The sequence below is a fragment of the Nannospalax galili genome, unplaced genomic scaffold (assembly GCF_000622305.1).
Source record: "Nannospalax galili isolate Female #2095 unplaced genomic scaffold, S.galili_v1.0 scaffold512, whole genome shotgun sequence".
Lineage (NCBI taxonomy): Eukaryota > Metazoa > Chordata > Mammalia > Rodentia > Spalacidae > Nannospalax > Nannospalax galili.
In genome coordinates, this window is record NW_008331992.1 from 1,023,707 (window position 1) to 1,035,709 (window position 12,003).

Here is a 12,003-nt window from a genome sequence, read left to right on the forward strand (position 1 = left end):
TAGTAGTGTGAAGCTAATGAAAGTCTTTATATGAATTATTTTGTAGTTATGCATAGGCAGGTTATCGTATCTACTGATTTTAAGATGTTATTTGTGGGACTACACAGCATTTGTTATTAAAGGGGGATTTGGGATGATGATATTGAGTCCCACAAGCTTGGGTAGATAGAAAAAGGTTAAGGCTGCACCAACCAGAAAGAAGACTACTGAATAAGTAAAATGTCGTAACAGTAGGGTTTACTTAATGTATAGAAGTGTAGAGTGAAGACCACTGTAAGACACATTATATGGAAAATGGAATACAAATTATTATACTAAAAACTAGCCCCCAAACCATGTACATTTAGCTTAGTCATATATGCCTAGTACATACCCAAGGGCATGAGAGAACCAGATGGAGGACCGAGGAGACCATGGAGATAACCATATGCTTAATGATGCCAAAGAGCACTATAAGTAGACCTCTTAGCGCAGGACCCCAGAGCTGCAGAGACTCCGGACCTGCCTGTCGTGACTCTCCTGCCTGAAGTGATCAGCAGCGGCTGAAGGACTCCCCCCAGGAACGAGGCCTTGGGCTAAGAAGACATTGAGGTGAGTGTGCCCTCTGGGAAGGCTGGGCTAGGGACTTAGGATTTGTGTCGAATGTGTGACTCACCTCTAATAAATGACAATATAATTGAGTGCAGTCTCAGCCTCCAGAATTTGGTGCTCATGACAACCACTGGCAAGACAACTCCATGGGGGACAGCAGTTTATTTGTGAGCAAAGAGACCACTGAGCTGCCTCTCCTGGAGCAGAGGAAAAAGCAACCAGCAGGGGAAATCAGACATCTTTTATAGGGAGTTAGGTGCTTGGGTAACTTTCCATGATGTAGGCTGGGCAGTTTAGCTTGGGGTTGGGTGGTCTCCTGCTAAGTAAAGGGACTTTGCCCTGGCTAAGTTTGGGCCTGCCATTTTAGAATATTGAGAGCTGCATGGCCATTTTAGGAGTCTGTCAGGAACCTAACACTTAACAGCTTACTCTTACATAGTCCTTAATTAATAAGCCTAGAACTTGTCCCTTTTTCTAAGTGCTTTACTAAATCAACTTCTTCAAATCCTGGACAGCTCTAGAAGGTTAGTGTGAGCTATTGCTTTCTTCCATTATGTAAATGAGGAAACATAGGGATCCAGAGGTGAAGCCATTTACCTGATGTCACATTGCTAATAATGCCACAACTGAGATTCAAACTCAGGAAGGGGCTTTGGTTAAAAAATATGCTGTGATAGCAAATTTCAAGGGGAAATGGGTGTACAAACTGCTGCCTTTTAGAGACTAGGTTAGATGGGGTACAGTGGAGTATGATGCAAACAATTAAAATGCATTCCAGCTTTCCCTAGGGCTCAGCAAATATTTGTTGAGTGAATTCTGCACTCTTTGGAAGTTTGGACCACAGTCAGAGTAGTAGAGAATCATTTGAATGGTTTCTTGGTTATACTAATGAATGGCAAATGGTCCCCTTCAATCCTTGAGTGGGGATACAGGAAACTCCCCCAAAGGATTTTCTAAACCAAATTCAGTAACAATTGGAAATGAGATCACAGTGTAAGAGAAGGCCAAAGTCTTCCATCGAGAAGGGAAGGGAGGAGAGTCCCGGACTTCTTGCTTGCTAATCTGCACAGCAGGAGCAGAAACCTCACGCTACTGACTCTGAACCCCACCCACCGTACCCAGGTAATACTGGAAATGTAAACAGCTTTGCCTTTCCTTGGCATTTCAATTGAGGGACTAGGAGCTAGCCACATCTTTTGGACAGGCAAATAGATAGGGAAAGACCACTGATAATGTTACGGAGTTCAAGATCACTGGGAAAAGACCACTCAGACTTAAAAAGTTCCGAATCAGCCAAATTTATTTAGCTGGCCAGCAAATGTACTCTCTGAACCAATTTAAAAAATGCAGCACTAACTGGGAGGAGATGGGAACGTTAAAAAAAAAATTATTTATTTATTTTTATTTTATGTATATGAGTGTATTGCCTGCGTGTCTGTAAGTGCACCCATGTTGTGCAATGCCTGTGGAGTTCAGAAGAAAGCATTAGATTCTCTTGGAACTGGAGTTACAGACAATTGTTAGCCACTATATGGGTGCTAGGAATTGAACCCAGGTCCTCAGTAAGAGCAGTCAATGCTCTTAACCACTGAGCCATCTCTCCAGCCCCAGGATGGGAGCTTTGAAAAGTAAAAACCACAAGACATCTGGCATTTTAGTTAAGTAATTGCAAGGTGTTAATATTTTACAAGTTATACTGTGTTTCCTTTGCATAAACATAGTATTAGTGAAACTTAAGCTAGTTCCTGTTGAGCAAACAAGCAGATGTACAGAAGCAGGTCTTGAAGATGGCACCATTGTTTGTGGTCAGCTATCTCTTAGAACCTTGGGGTTGCTCACACTGCCACAATAATTAATAAAAAATGGCTATCTTCTTGGCCTGAGACAAAGTCCTGGGGGCTTCCCCTCTAGCCATCAGGGTTCTCTTTCTGGCTGACTAGTTCAAACCAGTCCATGTATGACCAGTGCCAGACCTGGATATCTCCTCATTTGAGACCATAACCTATCAGTTGTTCTTGCCTTCCTTTAAGCTGACCAATTCAACATTAAGGGAGGAGAAACCACTACAACCCTTAAAGCACAGGCCTCCCTCTGCCTCCACTTGTGGAAAGCTTCTCTTTGGGCGAATGTAAATTTTTCTGTAAAAGCACAACTCAAAGGGAGATAAGAGGTAGCTTATTCTGGAGCCAAATATGAGTGATCATGGTCTGGGAACACAGATTCAGATTCAAGTTACATAAAATTCCATTTTCCAATGTGGAAGCCATTTCACAAAATTTGTATAATCATACAACAAAGAGAAATCATAAATCAAGACACTTTCAAATAACATTGGTGGAAACATTAAGTGGGTGGTTACAACAAGAGAAATTATAGCTATAGGCCTCAGATGTTATCTGAGGACACTCAGTCTTTTGTTTGGTGGAAGATGGTAGTCTGCTAATACATTCTAAAAGTTTTTTTTTTTTTTTTTAATCTGTTAGTCACAGGATTTTATGTCAGAAACACTGGTGGGCAAGGAATAGCTATTTATGGGGCTAAACATGGCCCAACTGTTTGCAAATAAGACTCTGAACCTGCAATATTCCAAACGTCTCACAATTGCTGAAATTTTAATCAGTTGATCAACCTTTGCAAGAAAGTTCAGTTTCAAGATGTGGTTTTTCTGGGAACTTTTGTTCACGTGTATAGATATGTGAATCTTAATTTTTCAATAAAAGTTTGTTTGCCTGTTGCTTTCTGCTGGTCTGAGACCTTTCCTGTGGTTTAGCTTTTTCATTGCTGAGAAAAGGAGCCTGTCTGGTCAGTGACCAGATTGGAACCTTTCAGGTAAGCAGATTGCCATATGAAAAGGTGAGGGAATCTGAGCTTTGTTTTGAGTTCCATCTCTATGTCTAGGCGGAGACCTGGCATTTCTAGCTACCCAAAAGGAGATGAGAGAGGTTATGATCCTCTTAAGGAGATATCGCAAGCTTCCTTCTCAGAAGCTCTCCTCAATGTGGTCGCTTCTGGCTGCTTCCATCAGGCAGCACTGTGGAGCCTCTGCCATGTGGCCTGCCCACTTTTCTACAAACGTAGATTTTTCTTTTACTTTTCTTTATATCTTTTTATGGGCACCAGCCAAAAGCCAAACATGTTTTCCCAGGCACTTTGGACTCTCTCTTTGAAGCACCACCCCCATCTCCTTTGCCATGCTGGGGCTGTTTGCCAACTTCCATTGCAATGGCACAACTTTCTGTCTCTTCTCTATGTCCCTTTTCCTGGAAGCTGCTGAGATTGACAGCTTTCTTGTTTTTCTTTTAAACTAACAAAATTGCCCTCCAGCTTTCTTTTGCATTTGTTTCTAAATTCTTTTATTAGTAAGACTAAGAACCTCAAAAGGGAATTTTAGTTTTCTTGGTAACAGTGGGCCAGGCAAGAAAGGGCCTCTCTCCAGGACCCCAGAGTGTTCCTCTGTAAAGCAAGAGGGACTCAGGGCTGGGAGTTCTCTCATTAACAGGGCTCTTTGGAGGACATAATAAAACTATGGACAAGTTTCAAAGATTAAAAAATAAAACAAGAATTTGGGCACTTTTATTACACAGGGGACTGACCAGCCCACATACTTTGTACAGTACAGAACACCTAGATAACAGGCCTGATTGGGAAGAAAGCTATCATTATAGTTGCCTGATCTGCTTACACAATGTAAGGAAACATGAGGCCAGAAAAGAGAGGAAGAAACCGACCTTTACCAAACAAGCAAGTTTATTAGGACCTGGGATCCAAAGGAGAGTGACCTCTCTTACAAACTCAGGGTTTTTATATTTTTCTCCCCTTGGGGAAGAGGGAGGGATTTGGGATAGAAGTTGAGTCATATAGGGATGGACGGAGCAAGGTAGGTTTCACCCTTTCAGGGAGGGCAGTTGAGGGATGGTCAGTGGTCATGCAGAACTCTGATTCAGGGAGTTCACTGTGATTGGGATTAAGTCATATCAGAGGAGCCAGTGTGTGTGTGGGTGTGAGATGCTGGTTTCCAGGAAGGCGGTCAGGGAGTGGCAATCCCGTGAGCATTCAGGACTTAATATTTCTCTTACCATACAGAACCACAGAATCTCAAGAACAGTTCCTAGTTAGGATATTCTTGGTTCAAATATCTAGAATGATATTTTCTGACCTGTTCTAGAATGAAAGAGGGGATTTACAACAGAAATTTGTATATAAGTCAACAAAATCCACATTGTTTTCTCTCAGCTCAAAGGAACAAAAGAGATGGTTAATTCTGGAGCCTAATATGAATGATCAGGGACTGGAGACGCAGATTCAGGTTTCCCCAATGCCACTGACAGGAGGTAGGAAGTGCTTAGGCAGTTTAGGGTTAAAAAAAAAAAAAACAACCACAGAAAAGTAATCATTTCTTTCTTGGCTAGGAGCTGTCAGTGTCCTTGGGCCTGCCAGTACACTTGTCCTTTTCTGAGGCCAGAGATGCCAGACGTCTCTAAGCCAAAGATGCCTCTGGTTTCATGATGGCAAGAAGCTAGCGCTGCCAGGAAAGGGGCCCGTTTCCTCCTTATCTCTTTCCCATAAATGTGTACCCTGCTTCTAGAAACTGTACTGAGAATGTGAACAGAACCTCCAGGGACCTGGACATGGAATGGGAGCTGGACTGACCAGCTCATCTCCCCTCTCCTCCTCCATCCATTGAAGCCTTATTAACCGCAGGGCAGTGAGACTCCCATTCCTGGGGACTCATCCTGCTCTGCCTCTTTCTCTTTCCTAAGCTCCCTAGAATAAGATACTTCTTTCTAAAACGCTCCCTCTGTGGTCCATGCATTTCATACTTCGAATTCCTGAGACAAGAACCTGAAAGCCTTGGGCTTGAGGTGGCTTTGGCGGCCATTGAGTTTCTAGCCTCTCAAGTAAGGCACAGTAGTGCTGAAAAAGCTCTGTATCCTCAAAGACACCTGGTATTCCTGCATCACCATGTTCCAAGTAAGAGTTTCATGGAGTTTTATAATAACAGGACAAAGATAACCATAAATGAAGACACTTGGTGGGCGCTTCAGGTAAGTGAGTAATTTTCCTACAGAAAAGTAGGAAATTCTGAGATATATACCTCAAACCTGCCTGGCAATATTCTTAGACTTTTGGTTGGTGAAAATTAGGGGTCTGATTGCACATTCTGACGGATTTTGCCTAATGGTCACAACAATGTTGGGCTATGAAGGAGAGGGCAATTAATGGTTATTAAAGAGGCTAATGATGGCCCAAGATAATTTAACTCTCCCCTTGCAACAGCCCAATCTCTTCACAATGTTGATGTTCTAATTAGCTAACCAACTTTTGTAGTCATGGAACTTTCTAGTAACTCTCACTTACAGTGTTATACAACGAACTATGTATATCTTTGTAGAGTTAAACATGGACCCGGATTCATTCCATCGCCTCCTGAAGATGTGCCAGGAATTTCCTTGTCCAGCACTTTTCAGAGTCCTTGGTGTTTCGTCCTCTTCAGTGTCTTTCACAAGTCTAGGTCCCTGTCTGAGTAAAGATTTCCTTTTATACCCTTGTGTCGAACACTGAGAAATGTTTCGAAGTTCAGGCTTTTATACAGCATTTTCCTACAGCTGTAGTTACTGTCTAGACTGCCACAAGGGAAGAATATTAGGAGCGTCCCTCTTCACTTAGCTGCGTTTTGCACACAGTGCATTCATAGTCAGGGCATCTGCACAGTATTTTGGTCAGCTTTGCTTTGGCTGTGTCATAATAACGACAGTAAAAATGATATGTGTATAGACTCTCAGCTCTCCCAAGGATAGCATATTAATAAACACTCTAGTTGCAAAGGACAGGCAATGATGTATGGAGTGTGTTGAATCTCTTTTTGTTAGATGTTCACTTTGACATGTATCACCCTCTTGACTCTCACAAAGTATGGTGAGGAAGAAAGTTAACTTCTTTTTAAAAAGAGGGAAGCATATCGTCATACTACACAGCCTTTTCTCACTTCTCACGTTCATCAGCACCTCTGTGAGCTGCACCTCTGCAGTGATTCTCAGCGATATGCCTTCGATTCTAGTCCTACTGCGCCTGCCCTGGAGTAGCACCTCATGACGTTCACCTGGAGGACTCCAGCAGCTTTGCAACTTGATTTTCTGTTCTACTCTGTCTCCCCATCATTCTAGCCTATATCTACAAGTGTTTTGCTTTTTCAGAAACAAAATTTCACCTTGCCATTTTATAGCTCTAAACCTTACATCTGCCTCACCCCCTCTTGGCCAAAGAATAAGGTTTCAGAAACCTTAGCATGTGATCAGCTCCTTCTCCAACCTCCCTTTTTAGGCCTCTGTCATATCATGTCTCTAGACATCTTCTACCATGACCAAATCACACTCTGCCCATTCTAAAACAAGCTGTGCTGACCAGGCCCTGTACCTGGCTGCAGTTCTCACCTTCCTCTTCTTACTGTCTTTGTTTATGAAGACAATGCTAACTTTTTGTCATCCGCCTGAAGCTTTTGAGCTATGTGGGCTCTTAATGAAGTGATCTATCATTTCCCTGACAGCATCTCCATGTTTATACTTTTCGTGATATTTACAGTATTCTGACTTGCATTGCAGAGCTCCTATCCCTTCATAAAAATGTTAATAGAATGCTAGCTCTCAGAGTAAGAGATAATTTCTTACACATTTAAACATACTGTGTTATCAGTCAGTTCTCTATATGCATTGGATACCAACTAAGGTTTGCTGAATTTGAAGCATCGTCATTTGAAATGAACATGTATTTAGACTGGTTTAGAGAAAAGCACCTAAATATTCATACCTTGTTGAGTGGTGTACAACCAGGGATGTCTATAAGTTTGTGAAAATGGTAAATGTGGCCTTTAACCATTTTCAGTATTATGCTGGCTTGATAGAATCCATGCCTTTACCTAAGCTGGGTACAGAGGCTAACTAAAATGCCAAGTCTGTTTTGTGGACAGTTAGGTTAACTCTGTAACAATATATTTAGTTTCTTAGCCTAGGATTATTTGATGCCAACTAACAGAATATTCTCATGTGAGTTGAAGGAAAGAAAGAAATTTAATATAATGGCATAGAGGGGTCTTATACAAACCTAAAGGAGGAAGGACAGCTAGGTCACCAAAACCCACGGCAGTTATTTGGACAGTTTTTTTTTTTTTTCCTGATTCTTCTGCTGCTCTCTATGTGCATCAGCTTCATCCTCCTGCCTATAGCCCAGGGACTTGGGCTCTGCTAGAACAAGGGTGTTATAATTTCTATATATTACTAAGACATACCAATAAAATAATCTGTCCATATGTACATAAATACATACATATATATACTTATATAGACATACACACACATATATATAAATGCCAAGTATATATATACTTATATAGACATATATATACTTATATAGACATACACACACACACACACATATATATATATATACACACACACACCACATATTAGAGTACAGAATTTGGATGGGGGTGTTAGAAAGGAGGATTAAGATACAGGAGGGGATTTAAAAAGACTGGAAATTTCCAGTGATATATTCCTCTTGGGGAGACAGATGTTGACTATATACATAAGTTTGTTAACATTTGAAAGAACTTAACTAGAAATTCTTACTTCAAGTTTCAACTATGTCAACCTCAAATCAGCTCTAGAGAGTTTTAAAATTAGCACAATGGGCATTGGAAATGACTGTCATCAGTGAAATGTGTACTATGTCAACCTCAAATCAGCTCTAGAGAGTTTTAAAATTAGCACAATGGGCATTGGAAATGACTGTCATCAGTGAAATGTGTAGTGTTCAGGATGTAGGAGTGACTAAAGCTATGTGCACAGCTCTTCTACAACAGCAGGTATACACAGACATTTGGTAGGGGAGTGTTTTTTTTCTCTCACAGGGGTCAGTTTAGCTCTATGGCTTCTGTTACTCAGTTGTGTGGAAGAGTTTAGCTGAGTTGTGATGCCGAAATATCACTGCCTTTCTGCAGTGAAAAGATCTTAATACTTATCAGTGGTTTGTGCATTTAGACTTCTTTGCTGTGAGGATGCCCCATGGCCACTCTAGAACTGATCTCACCTCAGCCTTTAGGTCTACTGAGGAACACAGACCCTTTGCTTCTACATGACTGAAAAGTTCAGTCTCCATTCTCTGTGAAGAGCACTGACTGGCTCAGGCTGGTTGTGTAGTAGTCAGCAGTGCTGAAGAAGGCCTCTCACTAAGAGGTATGGATACATACCCTCTGAGAATAGGGTCCCAGTGGGTGTGGTTGACTTCATGGGCTCTGAGAGACCTCATGCTCAGATTCAAAGCTGTATGTGTCTTTGATCTAACACAGTATGCAATATTCCTCCAAACTCAACATTTTTCAGGTAGGATAAATCCCACAGACAGCAGAACTGACTGGTGAAATAACAAAATAGTCCTTGGTAAGAATTTCTTTTGCTTGTAATAGTTTTATTTTTGGGGTGACTTTTCCCCTGGAATGGAGAGTGATCCTTGAAAGAAGATGGCACCTCCATGGGAGGCACCAAAGTGGGTCTTTGTTCATGGGCTGAGGGCCCCGGTGGGACAGAGGAAGAGTCTTAAGAAAAGGAGAAAGGGGACTTAGCTAACAACAGGGTATTTTTATGTTTATGTCTAAGTGCAGTTCTGCCTACTTATGGTAGCAAACAATACCCAATTAAAATGTTTTCCTCCCGGAGAATAACCCTGACATGGAGTGTGATTATGGCCATGGAGCAGAGCAAGTGTTTGTTGTGCAAAATTTGTTTTGACTAGACCAACAAGGCTATATCTACAGGCCATCTGTGGAGAAGTACATGGCTTGTTACTCAGAACCCTTGTTTAACCTGCGTTATAAAAATGGGGTTGCTAAGCAAATTAATAGAAGAAGCGAGAGAAATGTTCTGCTGACTGAGATTGAAGGCCATCTGCACAAACCTGTGCATTCCCACAATGGACGCCCTATTAAACACTGAATCAGGGTGCTGTCCTGGATTCCTTCTTGTGACTGTGGGTTCAGTGCCCTTTCTGAAATGTTTGAAAGCCATTTTTTAAGAAATGTGCTCGTCCTCAAAATTTTTATCAGATCACAATAACCCTTTTTCTCTTACTAATAACAAATTAAATACATTTTACTTAAAAACCTTGAATCCAAATGGGAAAACTGGAACAGGAAGAGGAAGGAACTTGGCAAAGGGGTAAAAACAGAAAGAAGGAGAGAGGCAGGAGAATAGAAAAAGCTGCGGGCAGAGGGGATGAAGAGAACCAAGACCAAGGGAGGTCGTAAGAAGAGGAAGAGGGCGACCGGGTACAAGGAGAGCCAAATGCTAGGCATGCTGGGAAGCCCATGGAAAACGATCGGTCTGGAATATGTATTAATCAGGTGGAGGTTGAGTGAAAACGGACGTAACCGTGAGCTCAGATGGGAAAAACCATTCTTTAAAACTTGGCCTTCTCTTTCTACTGGGAAAGGCACCGAGCACGGCTGCCTAATGCTCTGGCCTTGCTAGATGGCTGAGTGCACTGTCTGGGATCCAGATCCAGTTCAGACTTTAGCAGACAGGCTTCCCATGGGTGAGCTGGTTTGGAACATGGAGGAAATGATACAACTTTGGGCAATAGGTGCTGTTGTGTCACTGCCCCATGGCCTCTCTCTGTTCCTCTCTGTCTCTCACTGTCTCTTTCTGTCTTGCTCTCTCTCTCTCTCTCTCTCTCTCACACACACACACACACACACACACACACACACACACACACACACACACACACACACACACACACACACACACACACTCAAACAATGGAGGCAGGGAGAACAGTTAGGTTGGGAGAGAGAAGTGCTTGGTAGGGACATGGAAGTCCCTGTAGTCCTACATCTTGTCTACTTATGAAAAAAACCCCAATCTTATAGTGAAACAGGGGCACTGGCTGTCCACCAACCTCCATTCTCTCTCTGCATTTCCTGATGGCTGTAATGTTAAGAGCATATGTTATTTTCCTCTTAAAGTTACTGTGGTTAAAGAGTCAAGGGCAGTCTTCATGCCATTATGCCCCCCTAAACCCAAAGTTAAGAGGTAGGCAGAGGACAGGTTCTCCTTGCCCATTGAGATTGATTTCCTATTTTTGAGTTTTCCAGGAAAATTTCTGCACTCAAAGGGGGTCCTTTGGAAACAGGACATAATGAAAATCTCTTATTTTTCTTGGCAGCTCAGACATTCTGGTGGAACAGGGCTGTCTTAGTGGCTCTTTTAAGCTGCCTCTGCAGTCTGCCTTCATTGCATCCTATCTGGACTTTGGGAGTCATTATGCTAATGGTGCTTATTTTCCCATCACACTTCCCTGTCAAAGATTTTCCCTGAAGCTGATTTCATTATAATTTTAAAAATACCATCTGTCTGTCTAAGAGTTTTTCATCTTTCTTTCATAAAGATTTGTATCTGATTTCTTTCATGTGGTTCTATTGAACTTCTGCGGGTGTAAAGTAGCCACTGAACAGATTCTGGACAGAGTCATCTTTTTGGGATCATTGCTGTGCCGCCAGTGGAAAAGCCTGCCGCTATGAACCTTGGACTTTTTTTTTTTTTTCAGCAATTAAGCTTCTTTCTTGGTTTATCCGGCATGACACCTGCATAATCTAAAGCATGTCATCATGGAAGCTGTTCAGCTCTCCAGGCACCTTACAGAGGTGTCCTTGGGTCCTTTGTGTTATGCATCTGTGTGTTTTTCTGCCCACAGCTCTTCTTTATTTGCGTATTACAAGCCCACCGACAACTGTTTCATTGGCTCTAGCCAAGCATCACAGTCTCCACATGTACTGATGATTGTTTTATCAGTTGCTAATATTTTGGTAACAATGTCATGGCAATGAAATGCTAGAAAAATGTGGCAGTTTTCTGTGTGATGTTTTCTATCGTTGTTTTCTTTGTTTAGGTCCTCTGAAGATCGTCATCGGGGTGGTCCTACTCATTCCCAGTGCACTTTCCTTCTTGGCTCCTCTATCCTTGATCATCCCCACTTTTCTCATAACTTTTCACCTCACTTATAAATTGTGTTGTAATGGAACTGAAAAACAGAGAAAGCAGTACGTGAGCGTTCCTTTTGTTTTTCTGCTCTGTCATTTTATTACTTGAGTTAATAGTCAAGATGTTTGCAGTCTAGTGAATACAGACTTATGTCTTATCTTTTTTCCAGCTTTATTGAGATAAACTATAGAAGCAAAAGATTCATTTCTATTCATGGTTTAAACAAGGTCAAGTGAGTGCCACTAATACTTGTGGATGGGCACAGAGGTCATGGTGTACAGTATTCATCATCATTTACAGAGGTCATAGTGTACAGTATTCATCGTCATTACAGAGGTCATGGTGTACAGTATTCATCGTCATTACAGAGGTCATGGTG